We start from the raw sequence: 22,237 nt of genomic DNA, 5'->3' as shown, positions 1-22,237 counted from the left end.
ATACGCTGATCAGAAAAATTCATCCTGCTTTAATTCACCTATACTTTGCTGATACAGTCCACTGTCATGCAAAACAATGCCATTAGATGTAATAGATTACGTACATAGCATTTTGAGTGGTGTGTGCCTGTTAGCATTTACGTTACCACTAAGTGGCACACTGTAAACGCGACAAGGTAGTTCTCTCAACATGAGAATAAATATTGGGTTTATTTGAGCTCAGGCCAACGGCCTTGCCGCAGTGGTAACACCGGTTCCCTTCAGATCACCGAAGTTAAGCGCAGTTGGACTGGGCTAGCACTTGGATGGGTGACCATCCGGTCTGCCGACCGCTGTTGGCAAGCGGGGTGCACTCAGCCCTTGTGAGGCCAACTGAGGAGCTACCTGATTGAGAAGTAAAGTCTCCGGTCTCGTAAACTGACATACTGCGCGGAGTGCCGTGTGATGACCACATGCCCCTCCATATCCGCATCCGGTGACGCCTGTTTGCTGAGGATGACACGGCGGCCGGTCTGTACCGTTGTGCCATCCAAGGCCTGTTCGGACTGTGAGTATTTTTTTTTTTAACTCACGAAGTATTTCTAGAGCACTAATTTCTCTGCTACCGATAACAGGAACGAAGCACAAGTAAGATAATGGAATCTGTAGCTTACGTGGAGGAAAGACCTATTATTGTGAGGTGGATGTCTTTAAGTAATGCAGTCTTCTAGTGATATGATAGTTCTCTTTTCAGCTATTGTTACAGTCAGTGACGTACGGCTTACGCAAATAATCCTCAGTCGCTTGCAGACCGATCAAAACTCTACGCGTAACTACGGCATGGTTGGTGAAGCAGACGACAGGCATCCGTAGGTATGCTACCCTGTCATGTAAACAAGTTATTATGATTATATTAATAAATTTTATACGTCTTATTGTCATTATCAGTGGCACGTTGATTTGAGGGCCATTGCGATTTATTATTTACGGGGGGGGGGGGGGGAGTGGGAGGGGAGTTGGTATTACTCTCCCCCTCGTCCCGCCGCCCCCCCCCTTTCCCCCCAAAATGGTTCAAATGGCTCTGAGCACTATGGGACGTAACTACTGAGGTCATCAGTCCCCTAGAACTTACACTACTTAAACCTAACTAACCTAAGGACGTCACACACATCCATGCCCGAGGCAGGATTCGAACCTGCGACCGTAGCGGTCACGCGGTTCCAGACTGTAGCGCCTAGAACCGCTGGGCCACCCCGGCCGGCCCTTCCCCCCACAAAACCCTACATCCGCACAAGAGAAACACGGAAGTTCTACGTCAGAGACGAGATTTATACATCCACTAGAAGCTCACGCAAAATAATTTTTCCCATGAGCAGAAACAGTTCTTTTCCTGAGCGTTGGTCAAGTCTGATCGTTTGTGCCACAGGAACGGCTGGCTGAGTTCTTTGTCGTCTGCAGAATTATGTGGTTCGCCCCTTACGAACGGCCACCTTAGTGGCTTATGCGATGATTTTTCTTTTTCGGTACGCTAGCCAGATGCTACTGATTTTGAACGACTGCTTTTTTCAAAATATTAGTCGTGCAGGCATAAGCTGTTAATACGATCTTTTACAGACGCGCTAGCTGCTGCTTAGAATTTTTGCGAGATAATCGATTGTGCAACGGCTTCAACTGTCCGATGCGCATCCCCCACGCAACGAAACCTCCACCATTACCATTATATCTGCGTAGGTAGGAGCCAAGTTACTTTTTTAGTATAGAGATCACTGGTGGCATTAGACTGAACGCAGGGTCGCCCGGGACGACAGTAACATAGTAGACGGGAAATGGCTTCCCGTGTCTAATAGTACTCAGCCCTTGGGCATTGTGATGGGAGAACAGCGGAAAACGACAGTTGCCGTCTTGGTGTCGATCGTAATTGCGAGAGGTGCGCGCAGAGATCCTATTCTATTAACTGCCGCGAGCCGTAAGCCGTTCCGAGAAGCGGCACTCACAACTCAGTACTCAGTATTGTACGGTCGCGTAATGAGCTTCCGCCTACACTCATGCATATTTTAGCCGCCCAGAGAAAAATTTGCGGCTATTCACGAGAAGTAACGAGGGGAGCAATAAAAGTCGCCTTCTGCAGGGTGTATTCTTTTAATCGCCACTTCACAAAGGCGCGCGTAGCGTTTCGCGTCGAAGAGATGAGTTTGTCTTTTGTACTCTCGCAATATTAAGTGCAGTTGCCTTGAGCGGCTTGCGGAAAGGTGTCTCTGAAATGGTGTCGTTTACCCACTTCTGCCACTCGTGCGTTTATTTCCCAACTCAATTTCCGTCTACACAACCTGTCCTACTAATAAAAGAAAAATCTAAAAAGATATTGGACAAGATACTGACAGTTGTTTTCCAAAAATATCGAACATGACAACCTATATAAGCAAAGGTACATAAAGTGTATATTTTTAAAGAATTTTGATATTATAATTTTACAAGAGTAATCATACACAGGGTAATCAGAAACAGTCTAAAAAGTTTGTAAGGTTGTTGCAAGGTAGGTTGTGCTGAAAAGTAATTTCTAAGAAAAAAATTCGATACGTTTCACGGTTTCCCACTTAATTTGCATTGGAGTTAGCCAATCAGGTCGCTGCGTTCGCGAATTCAAGCGGCCCATCAGATACAATTACTGTCAGTTGTTCTCTTAGAGTAAATAATGTCGCATGAGACCGCTTAGCCTATGACTGGGATTCGATCTTTACTTTTGTAACAGTCTCTTGTTCGGTTTTAGGAGACCAAACGTTGGAGGACACCGTCTCTGGCGTGCCGCATGAATTTGCGCGGGTAACGTCCTCATTGGCTAACTTCAATGCTAATTAACTCGGAAATGGTGCAATGTATAGAATTTTTTCTTAATAACTATTTCGCAATACAATCAACCCTGCAACAAAATGGTTCAAATGGCTCTGAGCACTATGGGACTTAACTTCTGAGATCATCAGGCCCCTAGAACTTAGAACCAATTAAACCTAACTAACCTTAGGACATCACACACATCCATGCCCGGGGCAGGATTCGAACCTGCGACCGTAGCAGTCGCACGGTTCAGACTGTAGCGCCTAGAACCACTCGGCCACTCCGGCCGGCCAACCCTGCAACACCCTTACAAGGTTTTCATACTGTTTTCACCATCCTGTATAGGTGCAACATTACGCATATAAATAGGCGAAGAGATCCGTTACATCGGTTTGTTTATTGAAGAAAGGTTATTTTAAACATAAGGACACCTATTACGGATTGAGGTTCTGTGAAATGCTGGTATCTATATTACGAGTGTGTGTGTGTGTGTGTGTGTGTGTGTGTGTGTGAGTGTGTGTGTGTGTGTGTGTGTGTGTGTGTGAGAGAGAGAGAGAGAGAGAGTGAGAGTGGGGGGGGGGGGTGAGGCAGGGGAGGGTTCTCGTACTGACTGAATCTGAGCACGGTAGACCGCTATCAGTGCAGCACAGGGGCAATAAAAATTCGATTTTCAATACTTTGCGTAATTATTGATTTAATTTAAAAATTTTAAGTTCTGTTATAATCTACTTATTAAGAGATGTAATCTTACATTAAAAGTTTAACACAATAAGAGAAATATCACACTTAGAAATCGTGTGTTTGTCTTGAGGCAGCATAACTGCCAGCGCACAAATACACGGGGTTTACTCATCCAGTGTTTGAGAATGAGAGCACTTAGACACTTCCAACGAAGTTTACACATAATTTCAAACATTTTCAAAACTTTTCTCTATGACATCTCCCACTAAATGACGACAGGAAAAGCGTCTATCGTTTACTACATTTTCGCTGTGAATGCAATTAAACTTCAGCGTCAGGTACGACGTTTTAATGTATAAATTCTTTGCTGGTAACTCTGTTCGCAACACGCTCAGTATCCATATATATCCCTGAATGTACCTGCAAAATTATATCATGGTAAGACACACAGTTCAGGAAATACGGCACCACAAAGATTGAGATATATGAAAAACTAACTTTTGCTTAAGATGGAGCGCAAGTTACCCAGACTATATTCATCCAGAATTTTATAACGAGAACACATAGCAACTTCCAAAAAACTTTAAGCATAATTTCAAACCTTTCGTACAGTTTTCTGTCTTGCATTGTTGGAGTCAAATATTTAAGACACTAGCTCAATTGTAAAGTTATTAGACGTTTGATGCTGCTTTATGCATGGGAGTTGGATTTCTTAAAGAATCCGGGGTTTATTGGAGATAGCCGGCCGGTGTGGCCGAGCCGTTCTAGGCGCTTCAGTCTGGAACCACACGACCACTACGGTCGCTGGTTCGAATCCTGCCTCGGGCATGGATGTGTGTGATGTCCTTAGGTTAGTTAGGTTTAAGTTCAAAAATGGTTCAAATGGCTCTGAGCACTATGGGACTCAACTGCTGTGGTCATCAGTCCCCTAGAACTTAGAACTACTTAAACCTAACTAACCTAAGGACATCACACACATCCATACCCGAGGCAGGATTCGAACCTGCGACCGTAGCAGTCGCACGGTTCCCGACTGCGCGCCTAGAACCGCGAGACCACCGCGGCTGGCTAGGTTTAAGTCGTTCTAAGTTCTAGGGGACTGATGACCTCAGATGTTAAGTCCCATAGTGCTCAGAGCCATTTGAACCATTTTATTGGAGATAACTAGTCCATAAGAATGTGTCGCACGGCAGGCGGAGTAAACAACCAATTCTCCTTCTTAGTATGGCGAGGGCACTCCAAAGATTATGTAGCTCATACAGCAAATGTTACCTAAATAATAATCTCTGAAATGATACAGACAAATATCAGTGTTAGTTAACGTTTCGACATGGTTCGTACTCACCACAGCATTGTGTAGTCCAGCATTCACACGACAGTTCAAAAAATGTGTGTCAAATCTTATGGGACTTAAATAATAAGGTCATCAGTCCCTAAGCTTACACACTACTTAACCTAAATTATTCTAAAGACAAACACACACAGCCATGCCCGAGGGAGGACTCGAACCTCCGCCGGGACTCACACGACAGTGGTTGAAGTGTGTCTGTGGTGCGTAATGTTAGCTGTAATCCCTGTTTTTAATTCAGACTCACATTTTATGATTAGACGACCGGTATACATGGCCACATATGTTTGCAATATTTCGACGAAGACATGGATACGTAATGCATCCACGAAAGTAATGACCTACAAAACACTTTTTCGATCAGTTCCTGTGTATTGTTCACGAGTCTGGGACTATTACCAAGTAGGACTAACAGAAGAGATAGACAAGATTGAACGAAGAGGCCCATGTTTCATTACGGGATTGTTTACTGGGCGCGAGACTGTTGTGGAGATGCTTAACGAACTCTATGGCAGTCGTTACAAGAGAGGAGTTGTGTGTCACGCAGAGGGTTGCTATTGGAATTCCGAAAACGTTTCGTCGGGTAACATATTCATTCCTCCCACATATATCTAACGAAATGATCAAGTCGACAAAGTTGGAGAAATTAGAACTCATACGGAAGCTAATCGACAGTCGTTCCTCTTAAGCACCATTCGCAGAGTGAAGCAGGGAATGGGGAAAATGATAGTGGTACCAGATACCCTCCACCACACACCTTAAGCTGGCTTGCGGAGTATGCAGGGTGTAAATGACAATGTTTGCAATGTACCACAGTTGTGTAGAGGAAGTCGAGACGAACAATTTGATACAGGACACTTGTGATCTATGAAGTCGAGAAACTACCAAAAATTGGCCTACCAAAACCACCGCGTGCGTCGCTAGAGACTTTCACTATTTTCTCGCTCTCTTCGCGCAGACTATTAGACTTAGAGGAAAATATTTTTAGGAAATTTAATGTAGTTTAAATTTGTACTTAGATAAGTTTTCGCTATAGACCGCGGTTTTCGAGTAATTCAAGAAAAATGTTCAAAAGTGAGCTTCAAACGCACCCTCACCTCCACACTCATTCCCTCCACGCCATCCCCACCCCGGCCAGGATTTTTTGTATGTTGTTTGTGAGACACCCTCCTATCACTCTACAAAAATTGGTGGCTATCCTTATTATTTCCCGTATTCGTCTTTTCTTTGGTATTAGTTGTCTGGGATACGGTTACATCAACATCCTGTGTCTTCCCGCATCATTGCTCGGAGACTAGCAGCAACCAGACTACGGAACTAGCGACCCTTTGGAGTGGTGCTACGACCAGAAAGCATTGATTGCAGACGAATGGCTTCGGATTTTGTTCTGCTATGAATTGCGGTTCTGCACTACCCCGGACGATCTTCGTCGACGAGTGTAGTGGCAACCTGGTGAGAGGTACAGCGGCGTTACTCTTGGTTTCATGGTGTGGCCGGCCGAAGTGGCCGTGCGGTTAAAGGCGCTGCAGTCTGGAACCGCAAGACCGCTACGGTCGCAGGTTCGAATCCTGCCTCGGGCATGGATGTTTGTGATGTCCTTAGGTTAGTTAGGTTTAACTAGTTCTAAGTTCTAGGGGACTAATGACCTCAGCAGTTGAGTCCCATAGTGCTCAGAGCCATTTGAACCATTTTGAACCATGGTGTGGGAAGCCATCGGGTATGACATTAGGTCATGGCTAGTATTGACTCAGCGAACTCTGAAGGTACAACGGTACATCACGGACGTCCTGTGTCACCTCTCACGCGACACTATTGTGGTGCCATTTTTCAACAGGACAATGCTCGGCCGCACATGGCAAGTTGTTCCCAATGGAACAAGTGTGGGTCCTGCTCCGACACCATTTCCGTCCCAGTGCCGGCATCCGGGATACTAAGGCCCAGTTAGAACAGTCGTGGGGCAACTTGCCTCAGGAGAGGATACAACAGCTTTGACACCCTTCGCAGGCGAATCAATGCATGCATCCGTGCCGGAGGGAGGTGCAACATCATAATGTTATGTGGGCTCATAATGCCAAGTTCTTTGTAAATCTGAGACGATTTTGTAATCACTGAAATAACATAACGCACTCTCTCAACCCGTGAAGTTTAAATTCGTTTCTTCTTTCCCTTCTGGGTCTCTCACTTTTATCAGGTATTGTATGTATAGTTGTATATCTAGAGATTTTGAACTCGATTGTAGATTTTACGGTAGTTATCTTCCTTCTATTCCACTAATATTTTAATGGATTAATAATCCAGGTAGCGAAGAGCTGACGAAGAGCGCTGCATTTCGTCACGACCGTTTACTCGGCACAATACGTTACGGCGGAGCTCGACAAACTGCAGAAATAGGAGCCACAAAAGAGGCGTTGTTCATCGTACAGAAGTTTACTGTAGAAATTGCGAGAGCGTACGGTCTAAAGCCTCGGCTACGATACCGAGCGGTGTGCGTTGGTCGGTAAAGGCGCAGAGCGGCGCCGCTCACGTTTGTGTTTACATTGAGTTCAATGGAAACATGGGGCGGCCAGCTAGGGCAAGCACGAGCGACAGGGCGAAACATTTTGCCGCTTGATCTCCACTGCTCACCGCTCGCCCTAGACATTAATTTTTCCTTACCGCTCAGAGTCTTTTGCAGTTGTTTAGAAGCTCGCGTGCAGTAAAATTGACATAGACGAGATAGGAGACCAAATTCCCATCCCCGAGGTCCGTCAATTAAGTCCAATCTATGCCAGGTTTGTAATTTGACAGATATATTGATTTCAAAAATAGTGTTGTCACAAAGGAACTGTGGGAGGAAATAGGAAGTACAATTATCTTGTCAGGGAAGATTAAGGTTTTATTCTAACCATACAAATATTTTCATTCGCTAATGAATTATTGCCTACCAGTGTGGAACAAGATGCAGTTCAACTAATAACGAGCAAAAATATTACTTTAACATTAAAATATGTCACCAGTAGTTACCAAAAAATAATGGCTATTAACCGAAATAGGTCATAAATGTATCCGTTATTTCTATTACTTCTGCAGTTGGACTTCATTATTGGTCTGGAATGGGATCCGAAGGACTTCTCAATCCATTCGCGGTCTGTTCACGGAGAAATGGTATGCAGCCTGCATCGTTAATGCCATCCATTTTCTGATAATATTGGGCAACACGCGAGGAGTTTGTACAAGCTTGTTTACTTTTGACACGTTCAGTTCTTCTAAGCCTGTTCCTAAAATTCGTCATCCGTCCGTAAAATCCCAAAAGCGCATTTAACACTTTTTCTATCTTTTGTTAGATTAATATTAAAGTTTTGTTGATATACCGTTACACGTTTTGCTGGAAATGGATGCAGAAGGTACAATTTAAGTAGGACGGCTTCATCTCCAATGAGAATGTCTGGCGTTGAAATATTGCTGTTTGGTAAGATCTTTTGGGGACATACAGTAAATAATTCGCTGCCCATAAAAGTTTACCCATCGCTTTGTTTTCCTCTACCGCCTACATCAGTAACTAAAAGCTTTTTATCGGCATTAGAAACACCCATTAGAACTACAGGAAAGTCTTTCAGATAGTTTAAATAACTCAATGAACTATGCGGTGGACATAACGCCATTTTAGGAACTGATGGACAATACCGCCATTATCGTATCCGGCGCCACTCACCGCTGTACTGCTCTGCCACTTCACTGCCCGCCGCTCACCGCTCGATGTCGTAGCCGTGGCCTAAGAAGTGCTGGGCAACATGTTACTTCTTGAATATTATGCGGACTGTAATTGTTGATGAATACAAATAAAGCCGTTTTCTGCCCCAGTCACTTATTTTTCATCTCCATCGACGCGCAAGTCGCCGAAGTGGCGTCGAAAGACTTGCACCCGGCGAACGGTCTATCCGACGGGAGGCCCTAGTCACACGACATTTATTTACTTATTTATTTTGCCGCTAAGCTTTTCGATGCTTCACGTCATCGTCCTCAGGTGTAGAATTGTTTATTTACATAGCTGTCTTTGATGAAGAGTACAGACATATTTTCACAGTAGTAGACCAAGGGCGCTGTAGGTTATGTTGCGTCTCTTGCTAATCATAAGAACTGTGTACTTACAAAAGGCCCTTTTGAGGCTAAACAACGTAAATTTTTGACAGTGAACTCCCTCACCAGATTCAAAGAACGCATCAACGCCTTCAGATACAACACACCACACAAATCTGCAGTAGCCTCCCATATAAAAGATACAGGACATCGGTTGACGATGTAGAAAACAACCTTAAGATACTACGCACATTGAACAAAGACACAGGATGTCTCTCTATGAAGAACTAGAAATCTATATCCACAGAAGGAAAGTTGGGAAAAATATATTCAACGACAATGGTGAAACAGGCTCAACCACCTTTTTCAAAAGCTTTGACAAAGTAGTTAAAGTATTCCCATAATTTACAATTTCAATGCACAGCAGCAATTAATGTAACCACTCCTATTCATTTCCCAACAAGTTCAACCTACGATATATAAGTATGATATGTTTTATTTTTTTACATATAAGAAATTAATATAATAATTGAATTGCGCACTTGTCCATATTCTGGTGCAACCCATTAAATTAATATAATAATTGAATTGCGCACTTGTCCATATTCTGGTGCAACCCATTAATATTTTTTAAATAAAAGGAAAACATATCTGTGTTTATAATATTTGATATTTTATCTTGTATCCAATGCTGCAGCCCATTCATACCTTTAAAATACAAGAAAAACATATTTATGTATATACAATTACCTAATATAATAACTGTACAGTGCGCATGTCCATATCCTAGTGCAGCCCATTCATATTTTTAAAATAGAAGAAAAACATATTTATGTAGAGAACGATTTATTTTTATATCTTTGTATACAATGTAAGTAAGCATATGCGTAATATGAACAACGTCTTTGGAGCGACAGTTTAAACATAACGCACAGTGGAGAGGATATACAACTGGCAGCAGTGTGCAGACTTTTTACGGCTCTACCACCCCTGTAAGTCAATCCACTCTTAGAAACTCATGTTTGTTTTAACCTAAAAAGTGTCTTTTCTAAATAAACCTTTTTTACCATAAGCAAAAGACACAACATAACATATTACCCTTGGTCTGTTACTGTGAAAAGGCGTCTGTACACTTCGCTAACACCATCTGTGTAAATAAACAATTCTCCACCTGAAGATGATGACGTGAACCATCGAAACGCGTTGTGGAAGAGGAGGGAGATCCAGAGAGCTGTTTTATTTGTGTTACTTCTTCCCATATAAGTCTCGCAAAATCCCCACAATGAAAAAGTCAGAGCCGGCCGTGGTGGCCGAGCGGTTCTAGGCGCTACAGTCTGGAACTGCCCGACCCCTACGGTCGCAGGTTCGAATCCTGCCTCGGGCATGGATGTGTGTGATGTCCTTAGGTTAGTTAGGTTTAAGTAGTTCTAAGTTCTAGAGGACTGATGACCTTAGAAGTTAAGTCCCATAGTGCTCAGAGCCGTTTTTTTTTTAAAAAGTCAGAGAAGTAGAGGTCATACGAAGGTTTGTCGACATTCGTTCTTCCCAACCACCAGTCCTGAATGGAATACGGAAGCAGAGAAAAGATAGTAGTTCCAGAAGTACGTTTCCGCCACACACCGGAAGGTAGTTGTAGATGTAAAGGTATGGGAAAGATAAAGGGTGGGGGAAGACGTAGTTGGTGAAAGAGAGACTGGCCGTCAGTGGCAAAGCGGTAAGGGTCGCCGCGCGCCGTAGACAAGAGCGAAGTACGAGTATGACCCACATAAACGCGCGGTATGGCGCTTTTAAATGTCCACGCAGGGAGAGCGATTAGGACGCAATGCGCGCACACAGCGGCCGGTATCTACGGCTTATCAGCTGTGCGCTGGTGCCCCGTGGGCGCTGCCTGTTCTACAACCTCCCGATAACGTCACAGCTTACCGTCACTGCAGTGCAACGCCAATTATTCCAGCTGTGTTTGCCAACCCAGTCACGATAGCTGTCAACAGCTTCGTCATTTTACACGCCTATATTAATGTAAGCTACTGAATGCGGTTTGCAAAGCGAACATGCAAAATGAGCTGTAGCGACAGAGAATGGAAAACTCCGATTTATCCAATGGAATCTCGAAAGCTGACTTTGGTGAAGCGCGACATATTCTCGAGCAATTATCGAGTTTTTCAGATACAAAGTAGGCCTGGCGAAAGGCTTCGAAGTGATTCAGTAAGTTGCTGATAGTGATGTGGTCGTCCCAATTGGTCGACGTGAGGATGTGGAGATGCTAAGTCAACTTAAATGAGAATCTTCGGAAATGTGAAGATGTTCCTCACGCGAATGGCTGTTGAGTGCATACAGGAAATCTGTAGAGACCTGCATCGCTCACTTCGCTTGAGAAAGATGAGCGAGGTTGGTTAGATGTAGAACGCACAGAAAATGTTTCTAGCGTTGTCCATTCGCGCATGCAACAGTAAAGCTAGCGAGTACAACAATGTACAAAGGCTTGTTGAAGAATATCGTTTCAAATTACCCACGGGGAAGGCGCCCTGTTTCACAGCTGTATGTGGTGGAAGGGTTAATGTCAATCAGATTGTGTAGGACAACAAAAAATAGTTCCATCGCGGATAAGAGATCGTTAGCGGAACCAATATATGTAAAAATATTGGAGTAACATTTCCGCCAAAACGTTTTATAGCCTGATATTGAGTGCCCAAATTCTGTGATACATAAACCCGTTTAACATTGTATTCCCACATACCTAATATATACCTGGTGAGTACCGTAAGAAGTAATACCCTTTTATTTCCTGAACGGTTCTAGACATCGAAACGAGTTTTTAACATAGTGATAGAACCGCAGAGGAACAATTAAATCTGTTTCATCGATGGTACCTTTAACGTTTATATCAACAGGAATATCGAAGCAAATATTTCTTAAATGGAACAGTTTACATTTTTATCGGAATTCGAAAGCTCTTGAACACATGAGTGTTACCGTTGAAACTTTCCGCAAAATAATACGAGAAAAGTGGTGAAGTTGAAGAGGAAAGCGCCCAGAATCCGCTATTGTAATGTAAACACCGCCAAGAGGGATGCCGCATGCCAGGCTTCGTCAAGAAGCTAGGTCGAGGATGCAAAACTAAAACTTGTTTCCTTTTTTACACTCTTCTATACGAAAAGACCCAGGATCAGCTACAATTTTTGCTATCAAAGTATGTGATAACTTTCGGTGTATGACAAGCAACTCTGTTACAAATAATTGTATGTCCCCCTGTTTAATACATTAGTTCAGGCAGCTAAGACAGGTCACCCCATACATATCCAAAATGAGTACATAAATGGAGGTATACCTTTCGTACTGTAGTGGACAATGTGATAAATTTTCTGACGCACACAAGTAATTTTTAAGGCTTATACCTGCCGAATTATGACATCGCTGTTTTAATGCCAGTTTATACTCCTTCCGCTGACATTGTAAAGATCTTTCGAAGACGATATCAACAACATAACATACTTGGCTCAAATAGTAACGAGATAACATCGCCGCATACCACTGCCGCGCCGTCAGATGAAGACATCCGACAAACGTCTGCCCTATTGCATCAAATTTATGCAAATACGTAACTCACGTACGGTTTGGGTGTTTATTACTACCAATACGACATGAACTGTTCAAAACGTTGACCATGAGAATTGATACAAGCTATAAAGCGATTCCGGACTGACAATACAGTACACTGAATTTGATCTGTCTTGCGTCTGACAGGTCTTCGGGAGTCGTCGGTGCTCCCTTATAGATCTATTGTTTTAATTTTCGCTACAGGTAACATCCAGACGTGTTACGTCTGGAGAGCATGCAGGCTACTGACACAAGAAAACAATCCGTGAGAGCAGAAAAAGGTTTATGAGAAGCTATGTTCGGAGCACATATCTGTATGGTACGGAACAAGGGCAGTAGCGGAGTCAGAAATGAAACGATTCGAAGCCTTTGAAATATTATGTTACAAAAGGATGTCAATGCTCAGATGGATTGATCGAATAAGAAATGAAGTCATCCTACAACGAGTGAACGAGGAACAACGACTTATAATCAATGAAGAGATGGCGTCGTTGGACACATGTTACGATATTGCTGATAACAGTAGTTGAAGTGATGACCGGCAATGATGTAAGACAGGAATCGAGAGCTGCATAAACAGTCTTACGACTAATGATCACACAGAGAATAACAACAACCACTTCTACAGCACGCCGTCTCTTTTGGCGTAGAAATATAGCATATTAACTCCGAACAACGGGCTCCATATACAGGGTGTTTCAAAAATGACCGGTATATTTGAAACGGCAATAAAAACTAAACGAGCAGCGATAGAAATACACCGTTTGTTGCAATATGCTTGGGACAACAGTACATTTTCAGGCGGACAAACTTTCGAAGCTACAGTAGTTACAATTTTCAACAACAGATGGCGCTGCAAGTGATGTGAAAGATATAGAAGACAACACTGTATGTGGGTGCGCCATTCTGTACGTCGTCTTTCTGCTGTAAGCGTGTGCTGTTCACAACGTGCAAGTGTGCTGTAGACAACATGGTTTATTCCTTAGAACAGAGGATTTTTCTGGTGTTGGAATTCCACCGCCTAGAACACTGTGTTGTTGCAACAAGACGAAGTTTTCAACGGAGGTTTAATGTAACCAAAGGACCGAAAAGCGATACAATAAAGGATCTGTTTGAAAAATTTCAACGGACTGGGAACGTGACGGATGAACGTGCTGAAAAGGTAGGGCGACCGTGTACGGCAACCACAGAGGGCAACGCGCAGCTAGTGCAGCAGGTGATCCAACAGCGTCCTCGGGTTTCCGTTCGCCGTGTTGCAGCTGCGGTCCAAATGACGCCAACGTCCACGTATCGTCTCATGCGCCAGAGTTTACACTTCTATCCATACAAAATTCAAACGCGGCAACCCCTCAGTGCCGCTACCATTGCTGCACGAGAGACATTCGCTAACGATATAGTGCACAGGATTGATGACGGCGATATGCATGTGGGCAGCATTTGGTTTACTGACGAAGCTTATTTTTACCTGGACGGCTTCGTCAATAAACAGAACTGGCGCATATGGGGAACCGAAAAGCCCCATGTTGCAGTCCCATCGTCCCTGCATCCTCAAAAAGTACTGGTCTGGGCCGCCATTTCTTCCAAAGGAATCATTGGCCCATTTTTCAGATCCGAAACGATTACTGCATCACGCTATCTGGACATTCTTCGTGAATTTGTGGCGGTACAAATTGCCTTAGACGACTCTGCGAACACCTCGTGGTTTATGCAAGATGGTGCCCGGCCACATCGCACGGCCGACGTCTTTAATTTCCTGAATGAATATTTCGATGATCGTGTGATTGCTTTGGGCTATCCGAAACATACAGGAGGCGGCGTGGATTGGCCTCCCTATTCGCCAGACATGAACCCCTGTGACTTCTTTCTGTGGGGACACTTGAAAGACCAAGTGTACCGCCAGAATCCAGAAACAATTGAACAGCTGAAGCAGTACATCTCATCTGCATGTGAAGCCATTCCGCCAGACACGTTGTCAAAGGTTTCGGGTAATTTCATTCAGAGACTACGCCATATTATTGTTACGCATGGTGGATATGTGGAAAGCGTTCTCGCTTCCCACGCCCGGGTTCCCGGGTTCGATTCCCGGCGGGGTCAGGGATTTTCTCTGCCTCGTGATGGCTGGGTGTTGCGTGCTGTCCTTAGGTTAGTTAGGTTTAAGTAGTTCTAAGTTCTAGGGGACTTATGACCACAGCAGTTGAGTCCCATAGTGCTCAGAGCCATTTGAACCATTTGATATGTGGAAAATATCGTACTATAGAGTTTCCCAGACCGCAGCGCATCTGTTGTTGAAAATTTTAACTACTGTAATTTCGAAAGTTTGTCTGCCTGAAAATGTACTGTTGTCCCAAGCATATTGCAACAAACGGTGTATTTCTATCGCTGCTCGTTTAGTTTTTATTGCCGTTTCAAATATACCGCTCATTTTTGAAACACCCTGTACAAGAACAATGTGACAATGCAACTTGAAAACGCAGCGTTTTTAAAAATTATACATTATACATGATGTCGAATGTTGTAGATGGCTACATAAAATTTTTGAAATTCTGAATGTAGCATGGATAAGATATAGGCAGCGAAAGGTTTTCTAAAACTTATGCACAAAGCAGACTTCAGTTACAAGAATGTAGTGTAGAAGGTAGCCAAAGTTGAGAAAGGAGAGACTGGGTCGTAGCCTATCGCAGATTTCATTCAGTGTGTACACTGAGCATGCAGTTAAGGAAACTGAAGGGCAAATTTGGAAAGGGAATTTATGGTCGGTGAGAAGGAATGGAAGCTTTGAGGATAGATGGTGACATTGCAATTATCGCAAAGACTGTGAAGAGATTGGAAGATCAGTTGAGCGGAATGGATAATAGCATGATAAGAGATTTATAAGGTTATTATCAAAAACAGTAAAATAGGGGCAATGGAGTGGAGTCGAATTTAATTCGGCGATGATGAGAGAATTAGATTAGGACATGAGTTTTGCTATTTGGACAGCAAAAATGTTCAAGCGTGTGAGAAATCTTATGGGACTTAACTGCTAAGGTCATCAGTCCCTAAGCTTACACACTACTTAACCTAAATTATCCTAAGGATAAACACACACACCCATGCCCGAGGGAGGACTCGAGCCTCCGCCGGGACCAGCCGCACTGTCTACGACTGTGGCGCCTTAGACCGCAAGATTAGTTGAATAGATCGAATAACTAATTAGAATGCACTGAGTAGAACTTTGGAGAAAAGAGTCTGGGAGTTGACAATTCTAGATGGAGACCGAAGCTTGACTACAGTAAGCAGATTCAAGTCGATGTAGGGTGCAGTAGTTATACAGTAACGAAGAGACTTGCGCAGGGCAGACTAGCGTGGAGAGATGCATCAGTCTTCGGACTGAAGACGACGACAACAACAAGATACATAGCTATTAACGAAAAAAAACGGTATAGGAAGGGGAGGTGACCGTACACAATTTTCCGTTAATAAGATGAACTGCAGAAGCGGGCAGAGATCGTGCTTTGCAGCAAGGCAGCCGCGACAGGAGACGTCAGCAAGGGGAGAACAGGACTGTGATCTGTAGCGCCGGGCCGGCGCCTGCAGCGTCAGCTACGAGGCACAGGCATTCGCGCAGACACCATCGGGCAAGTGCTGATTCTCTGTTCCGTGTGGTCGATAGTTCTCGAACATTCAAACACGCACCCATATCAGATTTGTATCGTCTTGGTAATTGTCGTTTCGATCACCTGTGCCAATACACCTCCCACTGCAGTTCGAATTTTCACTCACGGCTGTTTCTGTGGGCCGGTTTCTAATTTTAGAAGTGAAAAGCTAAACGATACCCAATAAAACGACATTTTTTTGGTTGCGAGTAATAAAGAAAGCTGCAGTCGTGCTATGCTTTGTATAGTGTATCCATCTTACGGTGTGTGGCGGAGAGTACTGCTGGAAAAATCGTCATTTACCCCCTTTCAAGTTCAGTTCGAAAATAAGGCGTGCGGAGACCGACTGGCAGTAAACCTCTCTAATTTATCTGATTTTACTCGTGTCATTTTGTAAGATGTACGTGGAAAAGGGAAGAAGGAAGGATGACTAGAATTTAAAGTCCCGTCGGCAACGAGGGAGACGGAGCACACCCTCGGATTACAGAAGGATGGGGAAGGAAATCGGCCGTGTCCTTTCAAAGGAACCATCCCAGCATTTGCCTTAAGCGATTTAGGGAAATCACGGAAAATCGAAATCGGGATGGCCGGATAGGAATCTGAACCCTCGTCGTTCCGGAATGCGAGTCCAGTGTGCTGACCACTGCGCTGCATCGCTCGATGAGACGTATGTAGGAGAAAGTGATATGTTCCCCGGCTCTTATTAGAATGTACGTACGCTGTTGCAGACTGAAGGGTAAACCTCTGTGTGCTGCAGGACTGCCATCTTGTCGTGTCTGCCACTGGAGTCTGATGAGCATCTCCACGACGCTATAGCGCTTACTAAACGTACGATCGACGAAACGTGGCGCACTTCTTTAAATATGCTTTTATCATTAGTCCTACCTTGTAAGAGTCCCAGTTTGACGAACAATACTCAAGAAGCGATCGAACGAACTGTCACTCCCGTGGGTGATTCATTTCCTTAGGATTCTTAATATAAATCTTCAGCCTGATATTTTCACTCCTTAAAAATAATTTATTAGACCATTCAGCTTTAGATCATTCTAGATACATGCTACTAGATATTTTAGGGCTGTGACTGTTCAGCGAATGGTCGCCAGCGGTGAAATCTAACTGTAAAGGGTCCCGCAGTTTATTTTGGCGCCGGCCGTTGTAGCCGAGCGGTTCTAGGCGCTTCAGTCTGGAACCGCGCGACCGCTATTGTCGCAGGGTCGAATCCTGCCTCGGGCATGGATGTGTGTGATGTCCTTAGGTTAGTTAGGTTTAAGTAGTTCTAAGTTCTAGGGGACTGATGACCTCAGATGTTAAGTCCCATAGTGCTCAGAGCCATTTGAACCATTTTTTTATTTAGGCGCAATCCGTTACACTTGTTTACATGGGAGGTAAACTGCATATGCCTGTACCATGGGTCGATCATCTGCAGATCTTCCTGCCTTTTGGTACAATCTTCTGGCGCTGTAACGTACTCGTAATTGTACATAACAACAGTCTGGAAAATCTTCTGACATGGGCCATTAGATGATTTACACTCAGGTGACGAAAGTCATGGGATAGCGATATGCACATATACAGATGGTTGTGGCATCGCATAAACATAGTATAAAAGGGCAGCGCAGTGGTGGAGATGTCACATATACTCAGGTGATCCGTGTGAAAAGGCTTACGACATGATAATGGCTGCGCGACGGGAATTAATCGCAGAATAGTGGTTGCAACTAGATGCATGGAACATTTCATTTCGGAAATCTTTAGGGAATTCAGTATTCCGGGATCCACAGTCTCAAAAGTGTGCCGAGAATATCTGATTTCAGGCATTATCTCTCACTACCGACAACGCAGTGGTCGACGGCCTTCACTTTACGACCGAGAGCAGCGGTGTTTTCGTGCAGTTGTCAGTGCTAAACGACAAGCAACATTGCGTGAAATAACCGCTGAAATCAATGTGGGACGTATGACGAACGTATGCATTAGGACAGTACGACGAAATTTGGCGTTAATGGGCTATGGCATCAGACGACAAACGCGAGTGCCTTTGCTAACAGCACGAGAGCTCCTGCAGTGCCTCTCCTGGGCCTGAGACCATATCGGTTGGACCCTACGACAGACTGGCGTAAGCAATTTAGGCTTATAGCTACTAGCGTTTGTTTAACGATTCTTCTTGAGAATGGGAACAACCTACTGTAACCGTATGAAATTTTGTATTGTACAACATCTTTGTATATCTCGAAAAATGGTGATGGAGAGTATGTTAAGGTCCAATGGTAAAACGGATATCGTTTAGTACTAAGTGAACTTGGGAGCTATCCACAAGACACACGTGCTGGAACGGTAGGGTTTGGTAAATGAAGCTAAAATGCTACCAGCTACAACAGAAAATTATGAAGAGCGTGTGTTGTGAGATAACCAGGTCACCCCATCCTGCATTGTCCCGCTTTATTTCGATGTACCAAGTCCTAACACCATTCCTAAAGGAACGCTCGTAGCTCTGTGCGATTGCAACGATGTCGGACTATCAAGGTCGATTTTGAATATTCTCCTTCTACGTACAGGAACGCGAAAATCGAACCGGACAAATATTTCGTGCTGCAGATGTGGTCTGTCGACAAGACGAGGGTGGAACTGGACTAGAGTAAACAAAAGGTTTAATGTTCCAAAGGAAATGAAAACTACGGGTGAAACAACAGAGGGGATATGGATATCATGGTCGTCTCCTGCGTCGTAGGCCACGAGCAGCAAATTGGCGAGCTGAGCAGCTTCCGCATGGAGGTGGCGGACAGGAAGCTGGTTCTCACAGCGGGCGCCGGCGAGATTCTCGGAAGGCTTAGCTGCGCGAGAGCTGAGACGCGACGGCGCACCCGGCCCAGCTTACATTACAGCCTCCACATACAGGACGCCTGCCTCTACTTCTACATACATACTCCGCGGGCTACGGACACCCCTTCCTAATAATATTAGACTCTTCCTGCCCTCTGGAGGAAAGGAAAAATTACTATCTATTTTCCTAGATTCAACCCCTAAATTTTTACACAGTTCCTCATAAGCGGCACCTAATCAAATTACGTGTGTAGTGAGTATCGTCTCAGCAGTGCGACTAGATTCGTGAGTTCCTGTGAAAAAGTTCACAGTAATAGACGGGAAGTTACTTCTAGAAAATGTCTAAAAGTGTGTCTTCGGTACGATTTAAAGTGGAACAAACACATAAAAGTAATCATAGGAAAAGCAAATACCAGGCTGAGATTCATTGGAGGAATCCTCAGGAAATGTAGTCTGCCAACAAAGCACGTAGCTTAAAAAACCGTCATCCGACTAGTACCAGAATACTGCACATCGGCATGGGATCCGTAGCATACAGGACTCATAGAGGAAATAGAGAAGATCCAAAGAAGAGTAGCCCGTTTCGTTCCAGGTTCATTTAGCAAGCACGAAAGAGTCACGGTGATGGTCGATCAACTCCAGTGGTAGACGCCGTAAGAGAGACGTTTTGCATCACGGTGTGATTTATTGTTGAAGTTCCGAGATAGTCAACTGTTCCTCCGACGTATATCTGTCGAAAAGATGAGGGAGATAAAATCTGAGTGATTCGAGCCTGCACGGAAACTTACCGACAATCGTTCTTCCCGAGAACCATTTGCGACTGGAACAGGAAAAAGGCGAAGTGACAGTGGTACACGAAGTACCCTCCGCGACACAGTGCAAGGTTGATTGCGGACTATATATGTAGAAGTCATCTAGTGATACATAAGCTATATGTGGAGTTCCCCAAGGAAGTGTTGTGGGTCTTCTGCTGCTCTTAATCTATATAATGTAATACCGTGATGATGTTACAAACTTTCGGGAATGATGGGGAAGGGCAAAAGTACATGCTTGAGATGAGACCGAGTGGAAAGTTATAAGTGAAAATCGTTGTGGTCCCTCTGATATTGGAGTACATGTACCGGTACTGTTGTTACTAAGATAGTAGAGTAGACAACTTTGAGAGGTGGTAGTGTGGACCAAAACAAGGAAAAAATCCAATAAACATGGGCTCTAGCATGCAAACCTTAAGAGCTGTTAGCAGTTGTCCGTCTTCGATACTGTGAAACACATCTCTTCTTCTACCGCATGGTCTTTGGTTTCGCTACTTTTGGAGGAGATAGTATAGAACAAAACGAAAAAAGACCAGTAAGAATGGTTTCTAAAATGCATAAATTAAGAGTTATGAGTGCTTGTTCAGTAGAAGAGATGGGTTTCACAGTATGGAAGATGAACAATGGCTCATAGCTCTTAAGGTATGCATTTTAAAGCTGATTTTTTTGTTATTTTGGTCTATACCACCCACTCCGTGTTGCTAACAATTCTCGCCTATAACTTTCGACTTGGTCGTTTCCGGGCCAATTCCCTTACTTCAAATTGATACATTTACCCTTTATCTGTCGTGATACTCCTTGTTAGGCCAAGATCATTTGGTTTCAGTTTTATTATTTTCATATGAAGTTGTTTTTTAGCATCTAGTAACGTCATCAGAAGATGAAAACGAATTATAAAACTATTTAGATAAGATATTGGCACGTTGAGAAAAGTAGCAGTCTGAGGTCGTTCACATGTGTACCAAAAGAATCCGTCAAATCTGCTCTCCGTCATAAATCATACGAATTTGAAGACTGACGATTCAACTAATACATAGGGATTTCAAGTACGAACAACTCAAGCTGAAATCATCACACAGAACATGTTTTGGGGAAGGACTGCGTTTTACTCGCAGAATACTTAACAAGCACAACAAATTTATCAAAGAGACTGCCTACACTACACTCGTCCGTCCTCTTCTGGCGTATTGGTGTGCGGTATGGGATTCTTACCAGATAAATTTGACGGGGGCCATCGAAAAAATTCTAAGAAGGCAACTTGTTGTTTATTATCGTGTAATAAGGGAGATAGTATCACGCGTATGATATTTGAGCTCGGACGGCAATCAATAGAACAACAGCGTTTTTGGTTGTAGCGATATGTTTTCACGAAATTTCAGTCAGCAGCGTTTTCCTAGTGCATATTTTTCCTTGTGCTATTCTAGAATGGAACAGTAGAGAAATAGTCTGTAAACGGTTCTATGAGCCCTCTGCCAAACACTTAAGTGTGAATTGCAGAGTAGTAATGTAAATGTAGAGGTAAATATTCCGGTATCTCTCTCAGGTGTAATTATACAGCTGACATGGCAAGACAAGGCACGGCCGCATGTTGTGCCCCAAATGTGCCTTCTTGGTGTCACAGGATGTCAGCCTTTTGCCCTAGTCCGCCAAATCACCAGACTTGTGGCCAATCGCAAATGTGTGGGACATGATGAAACGACGGGTGCAGCGCTGTGACCCTGTGCCAACCACAACAGATGGACTTTGGAACCAGATGAATGCAGCATGGATGGTTATACCACAGGACACCATTCGCGCCTTATACACGTCGTTGTTACCTAATATGGAACAAATTATCAGGGCCTACTAGGCAACAGGACACATGTTGCATCGAGTTGACTGAAATACTAATCATTTCTTCAGAACATACGAATGTATATGTTCTGCGAATATGAACGTTCTGTCTATAGTCGTTTAAGGTGTTCTGTTTTTTGTGAACATGTGTGTATTAACAAATTTCTCCTCCGAATGCGAAAATATTTTGTTGACACCGACCTAAATAGGGAAGAACTATCACCACGATAAAATAAGGGAAATCAGAGCTCGTACGGAAAAATATAGGAGTTCATTCTTTCCGCGCGCTATACGAGATTGGAATGATAGAGGGTTCGATGAACCCTATGCCACGCACTTAAATGTGATTTGCAGGGTATCCATGCAGATGTGGATGTAAGCAAATGTAAACAGGTATACGTGATTTCACTGTGTCGAAATCTGCACTAGATTGAAGCAACGTATGAAATCAGTGCCCTCTCCAGGTTTCAAGGTTCTGTCTTTAGTAGTTTGTTCGGAAATGGTACCTAACACCTTGAAAATTAGCATTGTCAGCACAGAAGAGCTCGCTCGCCAGCGGCTTCTTATAAGAGGCAATAACGAGAAGCCTAGCTAGTATTATACGAATCTCTTTAATAATAGTTTTTATCCCGTACAAAGAAAGAACC

At 43.7% G+C, this 22,237-nt stretch overlaps 1 pseudogene; it reads left to right on the top strand.

Annotated features, from left to right (window-relative positions):
* Nucleotides 1–223: 223 nt before the first annotated feature.
* LOC124723770 lies at nucleotides 224–341 on the top strand (annotated as a pseudogene).
* Nucleotides 342–22,237: the final 21,896 nt, after the last annotated feature.

Source organism: Schistocerca piceifrons, chromosome X (assembly GCF_021461385.2).
Source record: "Schistocerca piceifrons isolate TAMUIC-IGC-003096 chromosome X, iqSchPice1.1, whole genome shotgun sequence".
NCBI lineage: Eukaryota > Metazoa > Arthropoda > Insecta > Orthoptera > Acrididae > Schistocerca > Schistocerca piceifrons.
This window is presented reverse-complemented; position numbering and strand designations above follow the sequence as displayed.